Source organism: Petaurus breviceps, unplaced genomic scaffold, assembly GCF_028583685.1.
Source record: "Petaurus breviceps papuanus isolate PSGF00001 unplaced genomic scaffold, PetGlider_PUasm1.0 90683, whole genome shotgun sequence".
NCBI classification, from domain to species: domain Eukaryota; kingdom Metazoa; phylum Chordata; class Mammalia; order Diprotodontia; family Petauridae; genus Petaurus; species Petaurus breviceps.
This window is the reverse complement of record NW_027187308.1, coordinates 3,405,649-3,429,836: the sequence shown is the minus strand read 5'-3', so window position 1 is coordinate 3,429,836 and position 24,188 is coordinate 3,405,649. Positions and strand designations below refer to the sequence as shown.

Sequence of the window (24,188 nt, the reverse complement as noted above, 5' to 3'; positions counted from 1 at the left end):
GTCTCCTCAGTCCTTGGCAGCTCAGGGGGCAGGTCTCAAAAGTCCAGGGCAATTCAAAGCGGCCACCAGCAATCTCTTAGTCTCTCTCTCTCCACGAGGTGCTGCTTCCAAAAAGAACTTCCGCCTCTCTCTTGTCTCTCCAAATCTACATCACCAGCTCCTCCCACTTCAGGACTTTCTTTTCACATCAACAAGCCCATCCCACAGGTGGGATTAACAAACTCTGGGTTTTAATACAATCAATTTGAAAACCAAGCCAATACAGGGGAATCTTTAATTGCCATTACTATCACAGTATCTCTGTTCTTTTGTTTTCTAGGCCTACTATTATATTGACAGGGCAATTATACAATATGTTAAAAGCATTCTGTATTTATTTGTCAAAATGAGAATAAATTTAAACACAAGAAGAAAATATCAGAACCAAATATAATAACGCAACAAAACACATGCCTCTGGTCTAGGAAAGTGGTAGTCAGGATATGAACTAAGATGGAATGTATAGAAGATATGTGGTACACTCAAGGGAAGTCTATTCCATGGATAGATAGAAACATTTTTACTTCAATTCACTAAATATTTATTCAGTATTCACTATGCACAATACTTTCCAGAGTAGCTATATGAATAGAATGCATAATGCAAAATTGAAATTATGCATTGAAGACATTTATTTTGAAAAATTCAGAATATTGTCTCTAAACAGTTATACCTTATTTCTCTGAACCTGAGGCAACTGCACTATTTCTCCACTTTTCTATAAATTTTTTTGGCCACAGCTATCCTTAACACATTTCTAGATGATCTAATGGATAGAGCATTGACTTTAATTCAGGAAGATTCTGAGTTTCAATCTTACCTCAAAACTTATTTTCTGTGTGACTCAGTTTCCTATCTGTAAATAGGGATGATAATTTCTACCTCATATGGTTATTGTGGATCAGTGAGAGAATATATGTAAATTACTATGCAAACTTCAAGTGATAAATGTGTTTTTTTTTCCTTATTTCTTCATTTAGCATACATTTCTCATTCATGTTTACAAACAACTCCCAAACTTAAAAATTAAAGATCATTTGCAAATTTACTAGACATTAGAGTATACTATCCCTGATAAATTTCAGTTTCCCAAGTCTGGCTACAAATGTGTATTTAATTCATTAAATATGTGAAATATATAGAGAATAATAAATTTAGCACATAACTTCTGGATTAACTATTTTCATTCATCCATCCATTCATTCAACAAATATTTAGTGAGCACTCACCACATGCAAGATACTATGCTTGACATCATGTTGGATGAAAAGAAGACAAAACATAGGCCCTCAAATGTGGAGTTTATAATGCCCTGAGGGAGATGATGTATAGACAAAGAAATATAATGTGATACAATATAAATCCCATATTAGCTTCAGAAACATTACGTGTTGCATAAACTGAGAGATCATAGTGAACTGCAGATAAGGAAAGGAACATTTTAAGCAAGGGGTATGTCATGAATAAGACACAGAAGACGAAAAATATTTAAGGGATAGAAGATAGTTTTCAGTACAGAAAAAAGGATCCATATCATTTTGTTTCAAAAAATTAGAGTAGAAAAGTTGTTGGGCCTGTTGATTGGGAAAGATTTTAAGTACCACAATATGGAGTTTGAATATTTTCCATAGCCTAATAGAGAACCCATATTTTATCCTTCAGGTTTTAATTATTCTTACTTTCCTAATAACTAGCCAAAAGTCTTTATTTTTAGTCCACATTGAAAATGTTCAGGAGGAAAACAGGGGTTTCGTTTCTCACATCAACTTAGGAGGGATGACTGCAATTTTCTGCTTCAGTTTTCACAGATGATTTCTTTTCTTCAAGATGTATCACTAGGTCTCATCTGTATCCAACTTCTAGGAGGCTGGTGACATCTTTGCTATTTTCTGACACTATGTTTGGACATTTGACTTTTTCTCTGGTGGAGATGCTTCTGAGTTCCTATACAAGGTTTTTCTTTTTCTTACACTGGCACTCTTCATAACATTGACAAAATGTAGGGTTTTTTTTTTTTTTACTTTCCGCTATATTCTTTATAAAATGTCTTCATGTACCTTTACACAAGAGACAGCTTTTCTCCACCATCATGGAACAGCTTGCTCTTGGAAATGGGTTATTTCTCAAGTGTGCTTGGCAGAGAATTCCTAGTGATTCTGTGGAACTGTTTCATTATTGGAAGTATTTTACACAATACTGACAACTTACTTCTGTCTAAGTTCAGGCATTACCTAGTCACCTCATTGACACTCATCGAAACTCTCTGAATTGGTTACAACTACAATCTAAGATGTAAAAAGAAAGACAGAAAGGATGGCATATGATCACAATCTTAAAGTTTCACAGAAAAGTAAAGATACACAGAAGAATTGTTTTGACTGGAATTTTAGACTAATTCTCAGAAAATTCATTATTGTGACTGCATTTTTCTACTTTAAACTATATTTTTCTTCTGAATATGATTATTTATATTCCTTTAGAACCATATATCAGAAGACTTCTATTATCCTTGTTACAAGCATCCCCTCAAGCGAGACACATATTTTTTCTTTATAGTATTTTATTTTTCCAAATACATGTAAAGATAGTTTTCAACATTCATTTTGGTAAAATTTTATTTCCAAATTTTATTCCATCTCTTTCCCTCTCCCCAAGACAGTAAGCAATATAAGTTATACATGTACAATCATGTTAAACATTTTTTCCTCATTAGTCATGCTATGAAAGAATCAGAAGAAAAGTGAAGAATCATGAGAAAGAAAAAAATACAACAAAATAGTTAAAATAATATGCTTCAATCTGCATGCAGACTGCATCATTCTTTTTTCTGAATGTGGTTAGCATTTCCCATGAGAATTGTCTTGGATTATTGTTTTGCTGAGAGTAGCTAAATCTGCTATAGTTCAAGATATATCAAAGCCCGTCCATGCTGTTTCTTTTATGAAAGTCTTGTCCATGTCTATGTAACTCCCATGAATCCACTGAAATCTGGGGGCCTACTTTAGCTTGTTCTTCTCATTGCACTGAAGTCTAATACAATATTTTTCACTCCACTCCACTGAACTTTTCCCTCCCCTGCTCTTGCCTTCCCTTTCCCCTCCCCTCTTGTTCCTTTCCCTCCTCTCTACTCCCCTCTCCTCCCCTTCCTTTCCTTGCTCTTCCCTGGAATTACTTAATGTTTTCAAAACATCAAGTACCCAATAAGACTCTCTAGAAATCTACATGATATTAGTCATTTTATGATTTCAAGCTAATTTGTGTTACTTATTTTCATTGTCTGGCTTTATCTAGCACAGAACAATATTTTTGAATGCATTTTCTTTTTTCACCAAAGCCTTTGTTTTAATTAGCTGACCGATGTATTAAATATTTGAATGTTTCTGTACCTATTTAAATATGTACAGTTCTTATATTTTTATTTGTTATCCACTAAAGCACACACACAAATCACTAGTTGGACATCTGACAAGAATAATATTTAGGCTAGGTTTCTTATCTCATGTGGTTTATTGAAAAGCACAGACTTCCAGGAAACAAGATGGTAGAACATGCAGTAGATCATGGTTCCCATCTCATTCTCATCCATGAACATTGATAAAAGAGCACCCCTGGATATATTTTAGAAAGGTGGAGTCAGCAGAAAGATGGGGTAGAACAATCTTTTGTTCTGGGTGATTTGGATTACCAGCAAAAAAAAAAAAAATATCTGTATCACTTAGGTAAAAATGGAGTGGAGCCCAGGATGAGAGGCATCTAAGCAAGTCACCAGGAGATTGTGAGACCCAATGTAGTGGAGCAGGCAAACTGCAATGGGAATGTAAATTTGAAGATCTTCCCTGCCCCTAGGCTAAAGTGCACCTGGAGCCTGGGGTGGGATTCTTGTTTTTCAGTAGATAATTCTTGATTGCCCAGTGAGTCAATAAGGTTGTTACATTCTCTGAGCCAGGAGAAGGCTATATAAGCCATGATGTGTAACTTTGTTTTGGGGCTCACTTTGAGAAGTGTTCTGTGATTTGATCTGGATTATGGGAAGCCATTGTCCAGAGCCCCCCGGCTTTGAAAAACCCAGATGTAGAAACCCAGATGTTGATTTGGTATGGATGCAATGGTTAGACAGTTTGGAAAGCTGTCTACTTGATCTGTTTCTGTCTTGATAATTCTGCCTGTATACTTTGAAGTTCAGGGTGCTGACCTTTTTTCCCTGAAGGAGGTAAACAATATATGTTTGACTGATTAAAGTAAGCTTGTTAACCCATTTTGAGTTGCTTTCCTTTAACAAAGCAGATCTAAGAACCTGTGTTGGCAGCAACCCTGAGGATGCTTGGGGTCCTTGCTGCTACACAAACACCAAAATCAGGTATCCCTACATGCCTTAGCACAGGGAGGGGAACTGGGACACCACAATTTAGCTTATTAAAGTTGAACTGTTTACATTCCCATATGGAAATATGATATTTGTATCTCATGAGACTTTTTTTCAATGTTATGGTAGTTGGAGGGAATATATATCTCTATGTAATCTATACCTATATGTATACATGTAAGTGTATATAATATATATATATCCACATTTCTTTGAGAATCCTAAAGAATCAACTAAAAATAATTAACAATATAAACAGAGTGGCAGAATACAAAATAAACCCACATACATCATCAGCATTTATTTTTTTATTACTCACCAACCCAGCAGCAAGAGATAGAAACAGAAATTCCATTTAAATTAACTGCGGACAGCATAAAATATTTGAGAGTCTACCAGTCAAGACAAATCTAGGAACTATGTAAATACAATTTCAACACATTTTTCAAACAAATAAAGTCAGATTTAAATAATTTGGAAAATATCTGTTGCTCATGGGTAGGCCATGCCCACATAATTTTTAAAAATGAAAATTTTATATAAATTAGTTTAATTATAGAGTGTCATGCCAATAAAACTAAAAAAAATATTTTATAGAGGTAGAAAAAAATGATAAAATTAATTTGGAAGAGCAAAATTTCTAGAATATTAAGGAAATTAATGAAAAAGCAATGGAAGGGAAGATAGTTGAGCAGTACCATAATTAAAACAGTATTATAAAACATAAAACATCAAAACTATTTGGTATTGGTCAAGGAAAAGAGTGGTAGATCAACAGAAAAGTTGATCTTAGTTACACAAGACACAGTAGTCAAGTATTATAGTAATCTACTGTCTAATAAACTCTCAAACTTTAGCTTCTGTGATAAGATAAAATAGCTTCACTATTTGACAAAAATCTTCTGGGAAAACTGGAAAATGGTTTTTGTGGAAACTAGGCTTAGACTTGCATCTTACACCACATACCAAAATAATGTCAAACTGCGTACATTATTTAGATATAAAGGGTTATACAGTTAGAAAATTAGGAGGGCAAGAAACAGGTTTCCTGTCAGATCTATGGAGGAGGGAAAGATTTATGACCAAAAAAGAGATAGAGAATATTATGTAGTGCAATACAGATGGTTTTAATTACATTAAATTGAAAATGCTTTTGCAAAAACAAAACCAATGCAATCAAGAATAGGAGGGAAGCAGAAAACTGGGAAAGAATTTTTACTACTATCTCTGATCAAGGTTTCATTTCCAAAATATATACATAACTGAGTAAAATTTACAAGAATACCAGTCATCCCCCACTTGATAAATGGTCAAAGAATATGAACAGGCAGTATTCAGAGGAAGAAATTCAACTTATTAATAAGCATATGTTCTATATCACTATTGATTAGAGAAATGCAAGAAAAACCACCTCCGTGGTACTATCTCACACCTATCAAACTGGCTAACATGACAAAACAGGGAACTGATAAATGAGAAGTGGGAAAGTTGGAACACTAATGAACTATTGATGGAGTTGTGAACTGATTCACCTATTCTGTAGAGCAATTTGGAACCATACCGAAAGGGCTATAAAAATATGTACACCCTTTCATCCTGCAATACCACTGTTAGGTCTATATCTCAAAGAGATTATAAAAAAGGGGGAAAAAAGACTCAGATATATAAAAAAATATTTTTATGAGCTCTTAGTCTCAAAGAACTGGAAACTGAGGGGGGGGGGGATGCCCATCAGTTTGGGAATGGCAGAACAAGTTGGGAAATATTAATGTCATGCAATATATTCTTCTATTAAAAATGACCAGGTGGATTTCAGAAAAGTCTGGAAAGCTTCAAATGAAATGATGCTGAGTGAAGTGAGAAGAACCAGGAGAACATTGTATAGAGTAACAACAACACTGTGTGATGACCAATTCTGATTAACTTTAACCCTTCTCAGCAATAAAATCTCCTAAGATGATTCCAAAGAGAAACATCTGTGGAATCTGAATGCAGATTGAAGCACATTATTTTCTCTTTTTTTCTTTCTTGTTTTTTTTTTCCTTTTGTTCTGATTCTTCTTTCACAACATGACGAATGTGGAAATGTGTTTAGTATGATTGTACATGAATAGTCTATATCAGATTGCATGCCATTTTGGGAAGAAGGTAGGGAATAGAGGGAGAAGAAAAATTTGAACTCAAATCTTATAAAAGTGAATGTTGAAAACTATTTTTACATATATTTGAAAAAAATATAGGATACTAGGGGGCAGAGCCAGAGATGGTGGAATGAAAGCAGGAACTCACCTGAACTCCTCCATGAATTCCTTCTTCAACCTCTAAAAAGTGAATCTGAATGTATTTAAGAGTGGCAGAATCCATAGGGAGACAGAGCATGGCAGATTCCCAGCCCAGGAGAGTACACACAAAAGACTGGACAAGGGAAACAAACAGCATGGTGGCTGCACCAGCATAGAACTGAGACCCTACCAGAGCAGAGCCAGAGCAATTCCAGGTAAGCTAATTCACCTACTGCAAGGGCATCTCACAACAGGACAAGGGATCTTTCTGAGGAGGGTAAGATAAATCACAGGGCCTGTGACAGCAGCAGCTAATTCTGGAGCTACCAACCCACAGCCTGGATATTTGAAAATCAGCTACCTGAGCTCTTGGGAGCCAAGATGGTGGAGTAAACCTAAGCAGTTCCACTTTCTCCCTCAGACCCTGAAAAACAAGAGAATATTGCCTCAGGGTAAAATCCTGAAATAGTGCAACCTGGGACAAGCTTCGGAGGCCTACAGGAAGGGTATGAGTATGATTGTGCTGAGGCTAAGGTACAAGGCTCAAGCTGTCCCAACAAGCCCCATGTCAGCTGACCTGCAGGAGATCCTGAACCCCAGCTGGGGTGGAGTCAGCATGCATTAATATCAGAACTCTAGGTGTGCATTCACACAACCAGAAGACACCAGAGGTGCCAAACCAACAGCAACTGAATCTGCCTGAGTGTTAGCCTAGGGACTGGGAGGTTGAATCCTGAAACAGCGAGACCACCCCTCCCCCACACCTTACATTGTGAGCTTCAGAGTAACTTTGAGGCAACTCAGAAAGCCCTGGCCTTGGCCTTAGTCTAGACACAGCACAGAAAGCCAATAACCAGACCCCCTAGCTCCCAGCATAAGAATTATGGATCAGGACCCTCTATACCCTAGAAGCAGAAATCCACTTTAAAGTCCAGGAAATAGGCAAACACAATGGAAAAGAAGCAATTTTGAAGAATGAAAAAGATCAAATACTTTTGTAGTGAGTGAGGAGAACCAAATTCACAAGAGGTCAGCATTGACTCTATATCCAACTCTGAAACCTCAACAGGGAATATGAACTGGTTTCAATCCCAGAGAGTGTTCTTGGAAGAGCTCAAAATCAATTGTAAAAGCCAAATTAGGGAGGTGGAAGATAAACTGACCAATTATTTTAAAATTACTCTTGCCAAAATAAAAAAAAAATTAATTACTGAAAAAAATAGTTCCTTAAAAAGTTTTTTTTTTTTAAATTTGAAAAGAGGTGCAAAATCTAACTGGAGAAAAGAACTCATTAAAAACAAAATCTGAACATATGGAAAAGGAATTTCAAAACTTAATTTAGGAAAATTATTAGCTAATAATTAGAATCAGTCAGTTTGAAACTAACAACTCCATGAGGCATCAACAATATGTCAAGCAAAACCTAAAGAATGAAAATTTAGAAGAAAATGCAAAATATCTCATTGGAAAAACAACTGACCTGGAGAATAGATCCAGGAGAGATAATCTAACAATTATCATTCTACCTGGACCACATCTTCCAAGTATTCATCAAGGAAAATTGCCCTAAGGACCTAGAACCAGAGGGTAAAAATCCACTGGACACCTGAAAGATCCCAAATTGAAAAGTCCAAGAACTATTGCAGCCAAATTCCAGAACTATCAGATCAAGGAGAAAATACTGCAGGCAGCAAGAAAGAAACAATTCAAATATTGTGGAACTGCAGTCAGGATAGTACAGGACCTAGCAGCTTCTATATTAAATGATCAGAAGGATTGGGATATGATATTGCCTAAGGCAGAAGAACTAGGACTACAACCAAGGATCAACTATCCAGCAAAACTAAGTATAACCTTTCAGGCAAGGAAATGGTCATTCAATGAAATAAGGGACTTCCTGATGAAAAAGCCAGAGCACAGTGGAAAATTAAATCTCCAAATACTCAAACTAAGGAGTGACATTAAAAGGTAAACATGGAAAACACACACCCACATCCACACACACACACACACATAACTTGTTATTAAATAAGAGGAACTTGTTTACATTCATATATTGGAAGCTGATACCTGTCAATATTGAGAATTGTATAATCAGAGTTACATATAAAAGGTTTATACATAGATAGAAGTTGTGGGTATAAACTAACCAAAGTGATGATAAAAAAAAAAATTAAGGGGAGCAAAGGAACTGTAATGAGAGAATAGGAAAGGAGGAGGCAGAAAAGGGTAAATTATGCCACACAAAGAAGCATAAAAAGATATTTTTCTAGTTTATACAAGAAGGGAAGAAGAGAGGGAAGAGGACATTTTATGAGCTTTACTCTCATTGGTATTGGTTCAAGGAGAGAATAACATAATCAGTTAAGTATAGGATTCTAACATGAAAAGATGCAAAAACTTATTACAATGAAGGGAAAGAAGGGGGGAAGAGGAGCACTGTATGAGATTTACTCATTTGATTGATTCAAGGAGGGAATAATATACCTTGTTAAGTATAAAAATCTTTCATGCCCTACAGGCACTAGGAGGGGAAAGGGAAAAAAAGGGGGGGGGTGTTCTAAGGGAGAGAAGAAGTAATAAAAGGGGTAGATAGAGAGGGAATACTGAAGGAGATGGCAGTCAAAAGGAAAATTCTTAAGGAGGAAAAGGGAGAAGGGAGAAATAAAAGCATAAATAGGGGAGGGAATGGGATGGAGGGAAAGGCACAGATAAATAATCATAACTATGAAAATGAATGGGATTATTTCCCTCATAAAATGGAGGTGGATAGCTGAACGGATTAAAACACATAATACTACAAATGCTGTCTACAAGAAACAGATTTAAAAGAGTGGGATACACGGGGTAAAGGTAAAATATTGGGATAGAACATATTGTTCTTCATTTAAAGTGAAAAAATAGGGGTAGCAGTCTTTATCTTAGATAAAGCAAAAGCAAAAATAGATCTAATTAAAAGAGATAAGGAAGGAAAATATATCCTTATAAAAGGCAGCAATATAATTACTTAACATATATGCAACAAGGAGTGTAGCATACAAATTCCTAGAGGAAAAATTAAGGGAGAGGAAGAAATAGATAGCAAAATTATACTAGTTGGGGGCCTCAATCTCCCTGTCTCTGAACTTGATAAATCTAACCTCAAGATAAATGAGGAAAAGTTAAGGAGGTGAATTGAATGTTAGAGAAGGTAGATATGGTTGAACTCAGGAGAAAATTGAATGGGGATAAGAAGGAATATACCTTTTCTCAGCAGTACATGGCACATACACAAATATAGATCATGTACTAGGGCAGAAAAACCTTATTATTCAGTGCAGAAAGGCAGAATTACTAAATGAAGCCTTTTCAGATCATGATGCAATAAAAATTATATGTAATAAAGGGCCATGGAAAGATAGACTAAAAATTAATTGGAAAGTAAATAATTTAATCCTAATGACTGAGTCAAGCAAATAATCATAAATGCAATCACTAATTTCATTCAAGAGAATGACAATAATGAGACAACATACGAAAACTTGTGGGATGAAGCAAAAGCAGATCTTAGGGGAAGTTGTATATCTCTTAATGCATACATGAATAAAATAGAGAAAGTCGAGATCAATAAATTGAGCATGGAATTGGAAAAGTTGGAAAAAAACAAATTGTAAATCCCCAATTAAATACTAAATTAAAAATGCTGAAAACCAAAGGAGAAATTAATAAAATTGAAATTAAGAAAACTATTGAACTAATAAATAAAACTAAGAGCTTGTTTCAGGAAAATATATATTATTGATAGACCTTTATTCAATTTGATTAAAAAAAAGAAGAAAGACAATCACCAGTATCAAAAATTAAAAAGGTGAATTAACCTCCAATGAAGAGGAAATTTAAAAAAATAGAAATTATTTTGCCCAATTGTATGCCCATTAATTTGATAATCTTAATGAACTGTATGAATATTTACAAAAATATAAATTACACAGATTAACCAAAGATGAAATAGAATACTTAAATAACCCCATCTCAGAAAAAGAAATTGAACAAGTCTTAAATGAACTCCCTAGGAAAAAATGGGCAGGGCCAGATGGTTTTACAAGCAAACTCAAATATCAAGCAAAATCAAATATTTGAAGGACAGGTGATTCTAATACTTTATGAAATATTTGGGAAAATTGGAGAAGAAGGAATCCTATCAAATTCTTTTTATAACACAAATAGGCTACTGATACATAAATCAGGAAGAGCCAAAACAAAGAAGAAAATTATAGACCAATTTCCCTCATGAATATAGCTGCAAAAATTAGGTCAGGCAAAAAAGAGACTAAGCTATTATTATTTGCAGATGATATGATGGTATACTTAGAGAATCCTAGAGAATCAAGAAAAAAAAAACTAATTGAGATAATAAATTTAGCATGGTTGCCAGATATAAAATAAACCTACCTAAATCCTTTTCATTCCTCTACACTTCTAACAAAGTTCAAAAGTAAGAAATGGATGCACAAATTCCATTTAAATTTACTGTAGACACTATAAAATATGTGGGAATCTACCTGCCAAAACAAACTTTGTATGAACACAATTATGAAACATTTTTCATACACACAAAAAATCAGATCTAAATAACTGGATAAACATCTCTTGCTCGTGGTTAGTTCGAGCTAATATAATAAAAATGATAATTTTACCTAAATTAATTTACCTGTTATTTCCATATCAATAAATCTACCAGAAAATTATTTTATAGGGCTAGAAAAAATAGTAACAAATTTCATCTGCAAGAAAAAAAGGCCCAGAACATCAAGGGAATTAATGAAAATAAATGCTAGGGAAGGTGGTCTATACATACCAGATTTTAAACTGTATTATAAAGCAGCAGTCTTCAAAATTACTTGGTACTGGCTGAGGAATAGAGTGATAGATAAGTGGAATTGATTATGTACACAAGACACAGCAGTCAATGATTATAGTAAGGTATTGTTTGATAAACCCAAAGACCCTAGCTTCTAGGACATAAATTCACTATTTGAGAAAAACTGCTAGGAAAATTGGAAGCTAGTATGGCAGAAACTGGGCATAGATCAATATATTATACCATATAGCAAATAAAGTCTAAATGGGTGCATGATCTAGATATAAAGGTTGAGACTGTAAACAATTTGGGAGAGCAAGTAATAGTTCATCTGTCAGATTTGTGGAGAAGGGAGGGTTTTTTTGACAAAACGAGATAGAGAGCATTGCAAATTGCAAAATAGATAACTTTACTTATATTAAATTGAAGTTTTTGTACAAATAAAATTACTGTAACCAAGAATAGGAGGGAAGTGGAAAACTGGGAAAGAATTTTTACAACCAGTGTCTTTGATAAAGGCCTCATTTCTAAAATATACAGAGAATTGATTCAAATTAAATCAAGTACAAGTAATTCCTCAATTGATAAATGGTGAAAGGGTATGAACAGAATGTTTCCCAAGGAAGAAACTAAAGATATCTATAAACATATGAAAAAAAATGCTCTAAATCACTATTGATTTAGAAATTCAAATCGAAACAACTCTGAGGTACCACACTTCACTGGTCAGATTGGCTAAGATGTCCAAACAGGAAAATGATAAATGCTGGAGAGGATGTGTAAAAATTGGAACATTAATACATTTTTAGTGGAGCTATGAACTGATCCAACCATTCTGGAAAGTAATTTGGAACTATGCCCAAAGGGTTATAAAAAAGCGCATACCCTTTGACCCAGAAATACTATTTCTAGGGCTGTATCCTAAAGAGATCTTACAAGTGGAAGGAAGATCCATTTTCACACAAATATTTATAGCAGCTCTTTTCATGGTGGCAAAATATTGGAAATCAAGGAGATGCCCATCAATTGAGGAATAGCTAAACAAGTTGTGGTATATGAATATAATGGAATACTATTGTGCTATAAGAAATGGGTACAGACAGACTTCATAATAACCTGGAGAAACTTATAAAAATTGATGCTCAGTGAGGAGAGCAAAACCAGGAGAACTTTCTACACAATTACAGACACATCGTATGCATGGCCACAAGGATATCAACATCCAGAGGAAAGAATTATGGAGTTTGAATGCAGATTGAAGCAAACGACTTGCTCTCTCTTTTGCGTTCAATGTAGTTTTACTCCTTCTTACTCGTTGTTCACTTCATTGGTTATAATTCTTCTTTATAACCTGACTAATGCTCAATGCGAATGTATTTTTCAATCCTACATCAGTTGCATGCCATGGGGAGGATAGGAGGAAGACAGCGGGGGGAGGGGGGCGGGAAGGAGGGATGTGGAACTCAAGTGATTGTGGAAATAAATGTTGTAAACTAAAAGTAGTAAAACAATTTTAATAAAATGATTAAATATAGAGTACTAGTAAGAAAAAATAAATTTTTAATATAAAAATACACAAAAACAGATATAACTGTACCTTAGTAGAAAATAATGGAAGAAAATACAATTTTTAAAAGAAGTGGAGACAGGGGTGGCTAGGTAGCACAGTGAGTAAGAGCACCAGCCCCAGAGTCGGGATGGCCTGGGATTGAGTCAGGGTTAATACACTTAGCACCCACCCAGAATCACTTGGCCATGAAACCTTGAGCAAGTTACTTAACACCAATTACTTAAAAAAAAAAGTGGAGGTGATTTCTCATTTTAGGGAAAAAATCACCATATGAAGACTGTCTGCTCTTTGTTTCTTATAGCACACTAGAATTCCATAACATGCATATACCACAACTTGTTCAGCCATTCACCAATTGATGGGCACCCCCTTAATTTCCAAATCTTTGCTACCACAAAAAGAGCTGCTATAAACGTTTTTGTACATATGGGTCTTTCTCCCATTTTTATGATCTCTTTGGGATATAAGCTTAGGAGTGGTATTGATGGATCAAAGGGTATAAAAGTATTTATAGCCCTTTGGGCATAATTTCAGATTGCTCTCCAGAAAGGCTGGATCAGTTCACAACTCCACCAGCAATGCATTAGTTTTCCAATTTGCCCACATCCTCTCCAGCATTTCTAATTTTCCTGTTTTGTCATCTTAGCCAATCTGACTGGTGAGATGATTTTTGATTTGCATTTCTCTAATCAATAGTGAATTAGAGCATTTCTTCATGTGCTTATAGATATCATTAATTTCTTTCTCTGAAAACTGCCTGTTCATATCCTTTGACCATTTATCAATTGGGGAATGATTTGCATTCTTATAAATTTGACCCAATTCTCTGTATATTTTAGAAATGAGTCCTTTATTGGAGACATAGGTTGTAAAGATTCTTTCCCAATTTCCCACCTCCCTCTTAATCTTGGTTACATTGGCTTTGTTTGCCCAGAAGCTTTTAAATTTCATGCAGCCAAATTATCCATTTTACACTTTATAATGTTCTCTAATTCTTGTTTAGTCATGAAGTCTTTCCCTCTAAACAAATCTGATAGGTAAACTATTCCTTTTTTTAGGAGACTGCTTACTATATCAACATTTATACCTAGATCATGCACCCATATAGACTTGATTTTGGTATATGGTGTTAGATAATGGTCTATTCCCAGTTTCTGCCATAGTATATTTCCAGTTTTTGTCAAATAGTGAGTTCTTATCCGAAAAACCAGGGTCTGGGGGTTTATCAAACAATAGATTATTACAGTCATTGACTTTTGAATCTTGTGGGCCTAATCTATTCCATTGATCCACTCCTCTATTCCTCAGCCAGTACTAAGTAGTTTTTATGACTGCTGCTTTATAATACAGATTGAAATCTGGTATAGCTAGTCCAAATTCCCTAGCAATTCTTTTCATTAATTCCCTTTATATTCTGGACCATTTATTCTTCCAAATGAATATTGTTCCTTTTTTTCTAGCTCTATAAAGTAGTTTTTTGTTAAAATAATTGGTATGGCACTAAATATATAATTAAATTTAGGTAAAATTGTCATTTTTATTATATTAGCTTGACCAAGACATGAGCAATTGATATTTTTTTTAAATTAGTTAGATATGACTTTATTTGTGTGAAAAGTGTTTTGTAGTTATGGTCATATAAATCCTGGGTTTATTTTGGGAGGTAGATTCCCAAATATTTTATAATGTCTACAGTAATTTTAAATGGGATTTCTCTTTCTATCTCTTGCTGATGAATTTCATTGAAAATATATAGGAATGATGAGGATTTATGTGGATTTATTTTATATCCTGCAACTTTGCAAATTTATTTATTGTCTCAAGTATTTTTTTTTCCTCGATTCTCTAGGATTCTCTAAGTATATCATCATATCATCTACAAAGTGTGATAGCTTGGTCTCTTCTTTGCCTGATCTGATTCCTTTGATTTATTTTTCTTCTCTAATTGCTACTACTAACATTTATAGTACCAGACTGAATAAGAGGGGTGATAGTGGACACCCTTGTTTCACCCCTGATCTTATGGGAAATGCTTCTAGCTTCTCCCTGTTATATGTAATACTCGCTGTTGGGTTTATCTATCTAATGCTATCTATTATTTTTAGGAAGGCTCCATTTAATCCTGTACCTTCTAATGTTTTTAATAGGAATGGATGTTGGATTTTGTCAGAAGCTTTCTCTGCATCTATTGAGATGATCATGTGGCTTCTGCTAGTTCTTTTGTTGATATGATCAATTATACTGATGGTTTTCCTAATATTAAACCATCCTTGCATTCCTGGAATAAATCCTACCTGATCAAAGTGTATTATTCTTGAGATAAGTTTCTGTAGTCTTTTTTCTAGTATTTTATTTAGAATTTTTGCATCTATATTCTTTAGGGAGTTTGGTCTATAATTTTCTTTCTCTGTTTTATCTCTTCCTGATGTAGGTATCATTAGCATAGTTGTGTCATAAAAAGAATTTGGTAGGACTCCTTCTTCACTAATTTTCCCAAATAGTTTTTTAGAGTATTGGAATCAATTGTTCTTTAAATGTTTGATAGAATTCACTAGTGATCCATCTGGCCCTGGAGATTTTTTCCTAGGGAGTTTACTGATGGCTTTTTCAATTTCTTTTTCTGAGATGGGATTATTTAAGTAATTTACTTCCTTTTCAGTTAATCTGGGCAACTTGTGTGTTTGTAAATATTCATCCATTTCCCTAAAATCGTCAAATTTATGTGCATACAATTGGGAAAAATAACTCCTAAATTTTGTTTTGATTTCCTCCTCATTGGAGGTAGATTCACCCTTTTCATTTTTAATACTCATAATTTGGTTTTCTTCTTTCTTTATTTTATCATATTGACTAAGGGTCTATCAATTTTGTTGTTTTTTTTTCATAAAACCTGCTCTTGGTTTTATTGTTTAATTCAATAGTTTTCTTAATTTCAATTTTATTAATCTCTCCTTTGGTTTTCAATATTTCTAATTTACTGTTTAATTGGGGATTTAGAATTTGTTCTTTTTCCAGATTTTTTAATTGCATGCCTAATTCGTTGAGCTCCCTTTTCTCTAATTTAATCATGTATGCACTCAGGGATATAAAAACTTCTAAGAACTGCCCTTAATGTATGCCACAAATTTTGGTATGTTGTCTCATTATTATCATCCTTTTGAATGAAAATACTGACTGTTTCTATAATTTCTTGTTTGACCCACTCATTCTTTAGGATTAAATTGTTTTATTTCCAATTAGTTTTTAGTCTGCCTTTCCCTGGCCCTTTATTGCATATAATTTTCAGTGCATCATGATCTGAGAAGTATGCATATAATATTTCTTCCTTACTGCATAGAATTATGAGGTATTTATGCCCTGGCACATGGTCAGGTTTTGAGTATGTCTCATGAACCACTGAGATGAAAGTATATTCCTTTTTATCCCCATTCAATTTTCTCCAGAGATCTATCATACCTATCCTCTCTAAAATTCCTGTTTACCTCCTTAACTTCTTTCATATTTATTTTGAAGTTGGAATTATCAATTTCAGACAGGGGGATATTAAGTTATAGTATGGTTTTGCTATCTATTTCTTCCTCTAATTCCTTCACCTTCTTCTCTAGGAATTTGGATGCTTCACCACTTGGTGCATATATGTTAAGTAATGATATTGCTTCATTCTCGATGGTGCCTTTTAACAGGATATAGTTTCCTTCCTTATCTCTTTTAATTTGATCAATTTTTACTTTTGCTTTATCTGAGATATGGATTGCTAACCCTGATTTGTTTTTTTACTTTAGCTGAAGCATGATATATTTTACTCCAACCTTTTACCTTTACCCTGTGTGTACACCTCTGTTTCATATGTGTTTCTTGTAAACAGCATATTGTAGGACTATGATTTCTAATCCATTCTGCTATCTGTTTCCATTTTAGGGGAGAGTACATTCCATTCACATTGACAGTTATCATTGTTATTTTTTTCTTTCCCTCAATCCTATTCCCACCCCTGTTAATGTTCATATTTTCCCTCCCGTCTCCCTTTCCCCCCTTAATAACTTGCCTTTTGACCACCACCTCCCTCAGTGTTCCCTGATCAGCCCCCCTCTGTTTTCCTCCCCTTTCCCCTTACTACTTCCCTCCCTACAAACCACTCCTGCCCCCCTTTCATAACACTTTCCCCCTCCTACTGCCTGTAAATCATTTTTATATTTAATGAAGTATGTTATTTCTTCTTCACACCAAGAGTGACAGGGACAAATCCTGTGTGAAGCTCCTCTTCCTCCCCTCTTTCCCTCTAAAATGATATTTTTTGTGTTTCTTCTCCATAGAATCCTATACTTAACTGGTTGTTATTCCTTCCTTGTACCAGAACCAATGAGGGAAAAGATCATATGCTTCCCGACTTCCTTTTTTTTCCCTCTGCTATACAGTTTTTGTGCCTCTATTTGTGGCATTATTTACCCTTTTCCACTTCATCCATTTCCTTTCTTCCATTTCTGTCCCTTTGTACCCTTCAATAAGATTTTTTTAAATCATCATTTTGTGTTTTTTATACTCATACCCTCTACTTTTCTATTACCAGTTTGCTCTTATCAAATAAAGAGGTGTGTGTGTGTCTTCTCCTTGTTTACCTTTCTAAGTCACTGTTGCATCTCATAATTGGAGGTTGAATTTTCCATTGAGTTCTGGATTTTTTATCAAGAAGGTCTGGAACTCTGTTATATCATTGAATGACTGTCTCTTGGCATGGAAGAATATTCTCAGTCTCTCTGGGTATGTGATCATTAGTTGTAAGCAGAGCTCTTTTGCCTTCCAGAAAATTATATTCCACTGCCTCCAATCTTTCAGTGTAGAGACTACCAAATCCTGTGCAATCCTCACTGTGGAGCCTTGATATTTGAATTGTTTGTTTCTGGCTGCTTGAAGCATTTTCTCTTTTATCTGGTAGTTCTGGAGTTTGGCCACAACATTTTGATGACTTTTCAGTTTGGGATCTTTTTCAGCAGGTGTCTGGTGGATTCTCTCAATTTCTATTTTACCCTCAGGTTCTAGTATCTCAGGGCAGTTTTCCTTAACAAGCTCTTGGAGAATGTTGTCCAGTCTCATTTTTTCATCATAGTTTTCTGGTAGACCTATGATTCTCAGATTATCCTTCCTGGATCTGTTTTCCAGGTCAGTTATTTTTTCTTTGAGGTATTTTACCTCTTTTTCTAATTTTTCATTCTTGCTGTTTTGCTTGACTAATTCTTGCTTCCTCATAAAGTTATTTGTTTCCATTTGGTTAATTCTAGTTTTTAGCAAATCATTTTCCTTGGTTAATTTTTGGAGCTCCCTTTCCATATAATACACTTTTCCTTTTAGAGAGATGTTTTCCTCATTATAATGTTTTTCCAATTCTGCTATTTTGGTTTTGAGAGAATTATTCATTTTGTCTTCTATCTCTCTCATTTTGTTTTCAATGTTCCTTTCAATCTCATCTAGGAGAGCCTTCTGTGCTTGGGAGCCATTCCCTGCTGAAGTTTCAGCTTTGGGTGTGGAGTCCACATTGTCTCCCTCTGAGGTTGGTTCCTCCCACTGAGAATAGTAGGACTCCAGAGTCTTTGTCTTTGTAGTCTGCTTTCTACCCATTTTGAGGCAGGGCCCTAGCCACACCCTTCCTCTAGGATTCCAAGCCTTTACTCTAGAGGGTTTTGCCCTGGGGTAAGAGTTACTATGTTTTCAGTGTCAGAGTGGGGGTTTGGAGCAAGTGAGATTCACTATATCATCCTGGACTTTGGAGGTCCTGAAAGGGGCATTTTTTTTAAATTTCTGGCCTATGAAATGGTAGCCCCAGGAGTGTTTGCTGTCCAGGACAGGGGCCCTGGTATTTGCTTCTTACCTTTCTATTTCCAGTCCCAGCCCTTTGCTGATAGGCTTGCTGGTGGCCCTTGTGGTTGCTGGGAAGACTTGCCCTCCAAGTTGATCAGGCCCCTTCTGGGCCTTCCTCTGCAGGCTGGCCACGCCTTCCGGGCCTGCCTCTGTGTCTGCCCTACATATTTTAGAAATGATACCTTTATCTGATATGCTACCTGTCTTTTCCCCCAGCTTTCTTCTTCTCTTCAAATTTTGTATACATTGACTTTGTTGGTGCAAAAATGTTTCAGTTTAATGTAAATAGAATCATCTATTTTGCATTCTATAATTTTCTCTTTTTTTTCATAAATTCTTCCTTTCTCCATATATCTGACAGGTAAACTATTCCTTGCTCTCCTTGTTTGATTATAGTATCAGCCTTTGCATCCAAATCATGTACCAATTTTGACATTATCTTGGTATATGGTTCAAGATGTTGGACTATCTCTAGTTTCTGTCATATTATTTTCCAGTTTTCCTAGGAATTTTGTGAAATAATGAGTTCTTATCCCAGATGCATTAGATTCTTTAAGGAACTTTTAGACCTTAACAGTTAGCACAGTGTCGGAAATATACTAAGTATAGACTTGAAACACAGTAAGTTTTAATAAGTGCCTGCTGACATCAAAACAATATAGATTAATCTGCATATTCATTTGGGTTATTGGATCCCATAGTCATCTATAACAAATCATGTTACATCTTATTCCATCTATGATATGCCTCTTGCTTTTCACATCTTAATAACAGGAAGCACATAATTAAATATGTTTAGGAATGTTCTCTCTTTGTCTATGTCTCCCTGTCTCTTTCTTTGTCTCTCTCTAAATCTCTCTATCTCTGTTTCTGTCTCTCTGTCTCTGTCCCTGTCTCTCCCATAGGTAGTTATATAGGGAGATAGAGCTAGCTAGCTATAGATAGCTATAGATATCTAGATATTGGTCTATATAGAGATATCTGGATTGATATCTAGACCGAGATATCCTTATATCTATATTTATATCTATCTATATCTACATGCAGATTTATATAAATATGCATATGTGTGTGTATGTATATGTGTGTATACATATATATACATATACAGATAAATTCAAGAAATATCCATTCTGTGCATACCTCATTAAAAACATTCCTGGCATTATCTTGTTTTCTTCTCCCATTGCATAACACTCAAGTATAGAAAATTATGCATGTAATTCTACTAGCCAGAAGATATAAAAATTCATGAGAATGAAAGATAACTACTGTCTGGTGAATCAGGCAAAGTTTCATTAAGGAATCTTAGGCTAGCTTAGTTTACCACAAATACTCTCTTAAGAAAACATTTTTAACAGAAAAAAAAGAAAAACTAGGATAACTGAATAACTCTGCCTTAGAAAAAGAAATTGAATAAGCTATAATTCAGCTGCCTAAGAAAAAATTTGTAAGACTGCATGGGTTTACAAATTCATTCTAAAAAAAATATTTAAGAAACAATTAATCCCAATATGATAGAAATATTTGGAAAAATATATATATATAATTGAAAAGGAGTCTTACCAAATTCTTATTATAACACAAATAGTACTTTTTCCCTTTAGTTGTGTTTTTGTCAATTTTTTTTCTCTTAAAACAAGGAAATCATATTTTGCTTGACTTCACATATATAATCAATATCAAATTGCTTGCTTTCTCAGGAAGTGGGGAAAGGAGGAAGGGAAAGAATTTCAAATTAAAATTTTTAAAGAAATATTGTTAAAATTTTATATGCAATTGAGAAATATTTAACAAAAATTACATATATATACATTAAAAAAAGAAATATTGTATGAAAAGAAAAAAAGATCAGACATTAAACAGGTTTCTAAATGAAGCAATGCAGTATTTTTCTTGTAATTTTATCCCCCTCCAAAAAAAATGTGTTTTCTTTCATTGTATATCATCCCAAACTATTCCATGTGTTTTGATCTTAAATCCTCTGAAATTACTAATTACATTAAACATTTGGGTAGCAAAAATGCTATTGGGACTAACAAAAGCTCAAATATGCCTTTTGTGTCCATAATGGCATAACCAATATAACATCCTAGGAATGAAGAGAGGAAAACCTTTCTCTGCCTTGTCCTATAGGTTATCGAGTCTGTACAGGCTTGTGCATAGGTAAACAAGAAAATTATACACTTACTATAGATGATTTCTTACTGGGGAGTACAGCAGCAGCTAGTATCACATAGGACGAATTACTACTTCTTGACTGCCTTGGAGTCTAAAAATCTAGGATGAAAGATCAGAAAATAGTGTCCTTCAGCTATGTATCTCTGAGACAGCATATATCTAGAAAGATCAGAGGCTTATTGACAAGGATTTGTACCATTCCAATTCCTTGAATAAAGAGAGGAAAAGATGTTAAGTGACTTGCTGTAGGTTCTTGTGTGTATGCATGCATGCATGTATGTATGTATTTATGCATCTATCTATCTATCATCTATCTATCTATCTATCTATCTTTCCTTTTGGAGGGGTGAGGCAGGGCAATTGGGGTTACGTGACTTGTCCAAGGTCACATGGATAGTAAGTGTTAAGTGTCTGAGGCTGAATTTGAACTCAGGTCCTTCTGACTCCAGGTCCAGAGCTCTATTCACTGCACCACCTAACCACCCCATTGCTGTAGGTTCTTATCAAATCAATGAATTAAATGAAAATACTTGTATTCACTCCATGCCCAATATGAAAAGATGGAATTTAACAATTATTTACAATGGTCATACAATGGTCATATACTGTGGTTTTATATATATATATATATATATATATACTATGATTTACTATCAATTTAATGCAACTTTAAGAGCAAAGATATAGAGTTGAAAAGGTTCTTAATGATTATCTAGATTGACTCATTTTAAATGAGAGAAAACTAAGGCCCAGGAATGTTAAATGATTTGAAAAAGATTTGTTGGGCAGAGCCAGGATTTGAAACCAGGTACTCTGGCTTCAAATCAAGTGACCTTTCCATTATATAACAATTCTGCCTCAGCTTCATCCTTTGCTTTCAAATTGCACTGCCTGTATACTCTCACACTGCCCCACCAAAAAAAAAAAAAGTTAATTCAAGACAGGGACAATTAAAAAAAAATAGAACAATAAATTGCAAAATTGGAAGTGACCTTAGACATCTTCTAGTCCTACTATTTCTGGAAGCATGAAGTCCCAAGATTTTCCTCCCAAAGGGTTATCTAACCCTCTGATTAAAGACATTCAGTGATAGTGCAGATTGCTGCCTCTGTCAACTCATTTCATTTTTGGAGAGCTCTCACTCTTATGAAATTTTTCCTTCTTTCTGCCAAAATTTGCCTTCTACAACTTTCACTCTTTAATCCTAATTCTTTCCTCTGGGGCCAAGCAAAAAAAAAAAATGTTCATTCTCTCTTGTACAAGACAACCCTTCAAGTTTTAAAAATGCTGAATGCACCTCACACCCACCCATCAATATTTTACTTTCAGACTAATCTATCATCCTCAATTTCTTAAAATTGTCCTTATTTATAATACTTTTGAATTTCTCTCCTCTTCACACATTCCAACCTTTTAATACCCTTCCTAAAATGTGTTTAACCAGAGCTGAACAATGATAATCCATATGTGGATTGGCCAGAGCAAAAGATGGCCGACTATACCCAGCCTTGTATTTGACCCTATGCATATACTAATGTCTATGATTTTATTAATCCTTTTAACTGCTGCACCACATCATTTCAATACAAGTTCTTTGAAAACAGGCCATTGTTTCACTTTTGCATTTTATTCACAGGGCCTGGATCTTAATGAATTAATAATTGCTTGTTGAGGATCTTTTCATCACTAAATCAACTAAAACAGTGAGTTTGTTTTGTTTTGTTACCTAAACTGTCTTTTGTCCCTATCTCTCATTATGTTCTTTCTATTTTTTCAACTCAGAAGTAAATCTTATAATCAGTCTTGTGAAATTTAATCTTTTTGTTGTTGTTGTTTCAGTCCGTGTTTATAGACTGTTAAAATAATTTTAGATTTCTGTTCTATTGATCATCCTATGAGCATTCCTTCCTTATGAATTTGAAAAGAAATTTGTTGTTGTAGAAAGAGCACTATCATGCAGAGACTTAGATTTGAATTTGGATTCAACTCTGTAACTTCTCAGTTCTGTTACCTTGGCCAAGTACTTGGCCCTTCTAGGTATTAATCTAAGCATTGTAAAATGGAAAATTTAGATATATGTGTTTCCTAAAATGCCTTCTAGTTTTAAATCCCAGTATCATATTATCTCCCTGTCCATTCTAAGTGGGAACTTTTTGTTATTCTTACTCTGGTCTACAACATAGCTTGCCAAAAAGTCCTTTTTACTCGATCTTAATATTGATCTTCATATTGATCTATAATCTTCCTAACACTATTCTGACACGATCAACTGTTCCTATTTATTCTGGCTGTGCACAATGTAAAAGTTACCCTCCAAAAATCTAGTGTACATGTCATTCACTCAATCAGCAAGCACTTTTACATGTTTACTATATGTTAGGCACAGTTTTGAGTTATTGAGAAACAATGAGAAAAGCAAATACATTATCTTCCTTAAATGGGTGTATATTCTAAAGGGAACATCAGTATGTATATAAATTGGTACGAGTAAGTTATAAATTAGTAGATGAGAGGTAGCACAAGAATTATTATATTCAAATGTATTACCAACCATTTCAGTAGGATAGGAAAAAAGGATTGAAAATTAACTTACAATGGAAAGAGCGTGATTTAAATTGCATTTGGCTCATGTTAACCACTGCCCCCTGCCCATTCTTCCTGTGATTGTATAAATTCTCCTTTGCATGCCCCATTAATGTGAGATAATTTTCTCTATTCTTCATCTCCATTCACCCCTCCCAGAGTATCCCTCTTTATCATTCTTGCATTCTTCTTTTGAAATCTTCATCATAATAATATTGCATCCTACCATAATAAGATCATATCCATTCTATCTAAGTCGATTCCCTCTTACAGCCCTGGCGATGACAAAGTTCTGAGTACTTGTCTGGGGCATCTCCTCGTGTAGAAATGTAGACAAATTAACTTTCTTTAGTACTTTATGAATCTGACTCATGTTTATATTTTTCCTGCATTTATTGGATCTTGCATTTGAGTATAAAAGTTTCTATTCCGGCTTTCCTATTCAGGTTTTCAAATCAGGAATAATTAAGTTGAGAGT

General features: G+C 34.5%; 1 long non-coding RNA gene across 2 annotated transcripts in view; it reads left to right on the top strand.

Annotated features, from left to right (window-relative positions):
- Window positions 1-24,188, top strand: part of LOC138143996 (uncharacterized) — a 259,778-nt gene that overhangs the window by 186,924 nt on the left and 48,666 nt on the right. The window contains exon 3 of one of the 2 annotated variants that reach the window (XR_011163838.1): window positions 22,764-22,830. The exons of the other annotated variant lie outside the window; for it this stretch is intronic. This is a non-coding gene — a long non-coding RNA (uncharacterized lncRNA). The remainder of the gene's footprint in view (window positions 1-22,763; window positions 22,831-24,188) is intronic. 2 annotated transcript variants of the gene reach the window in all.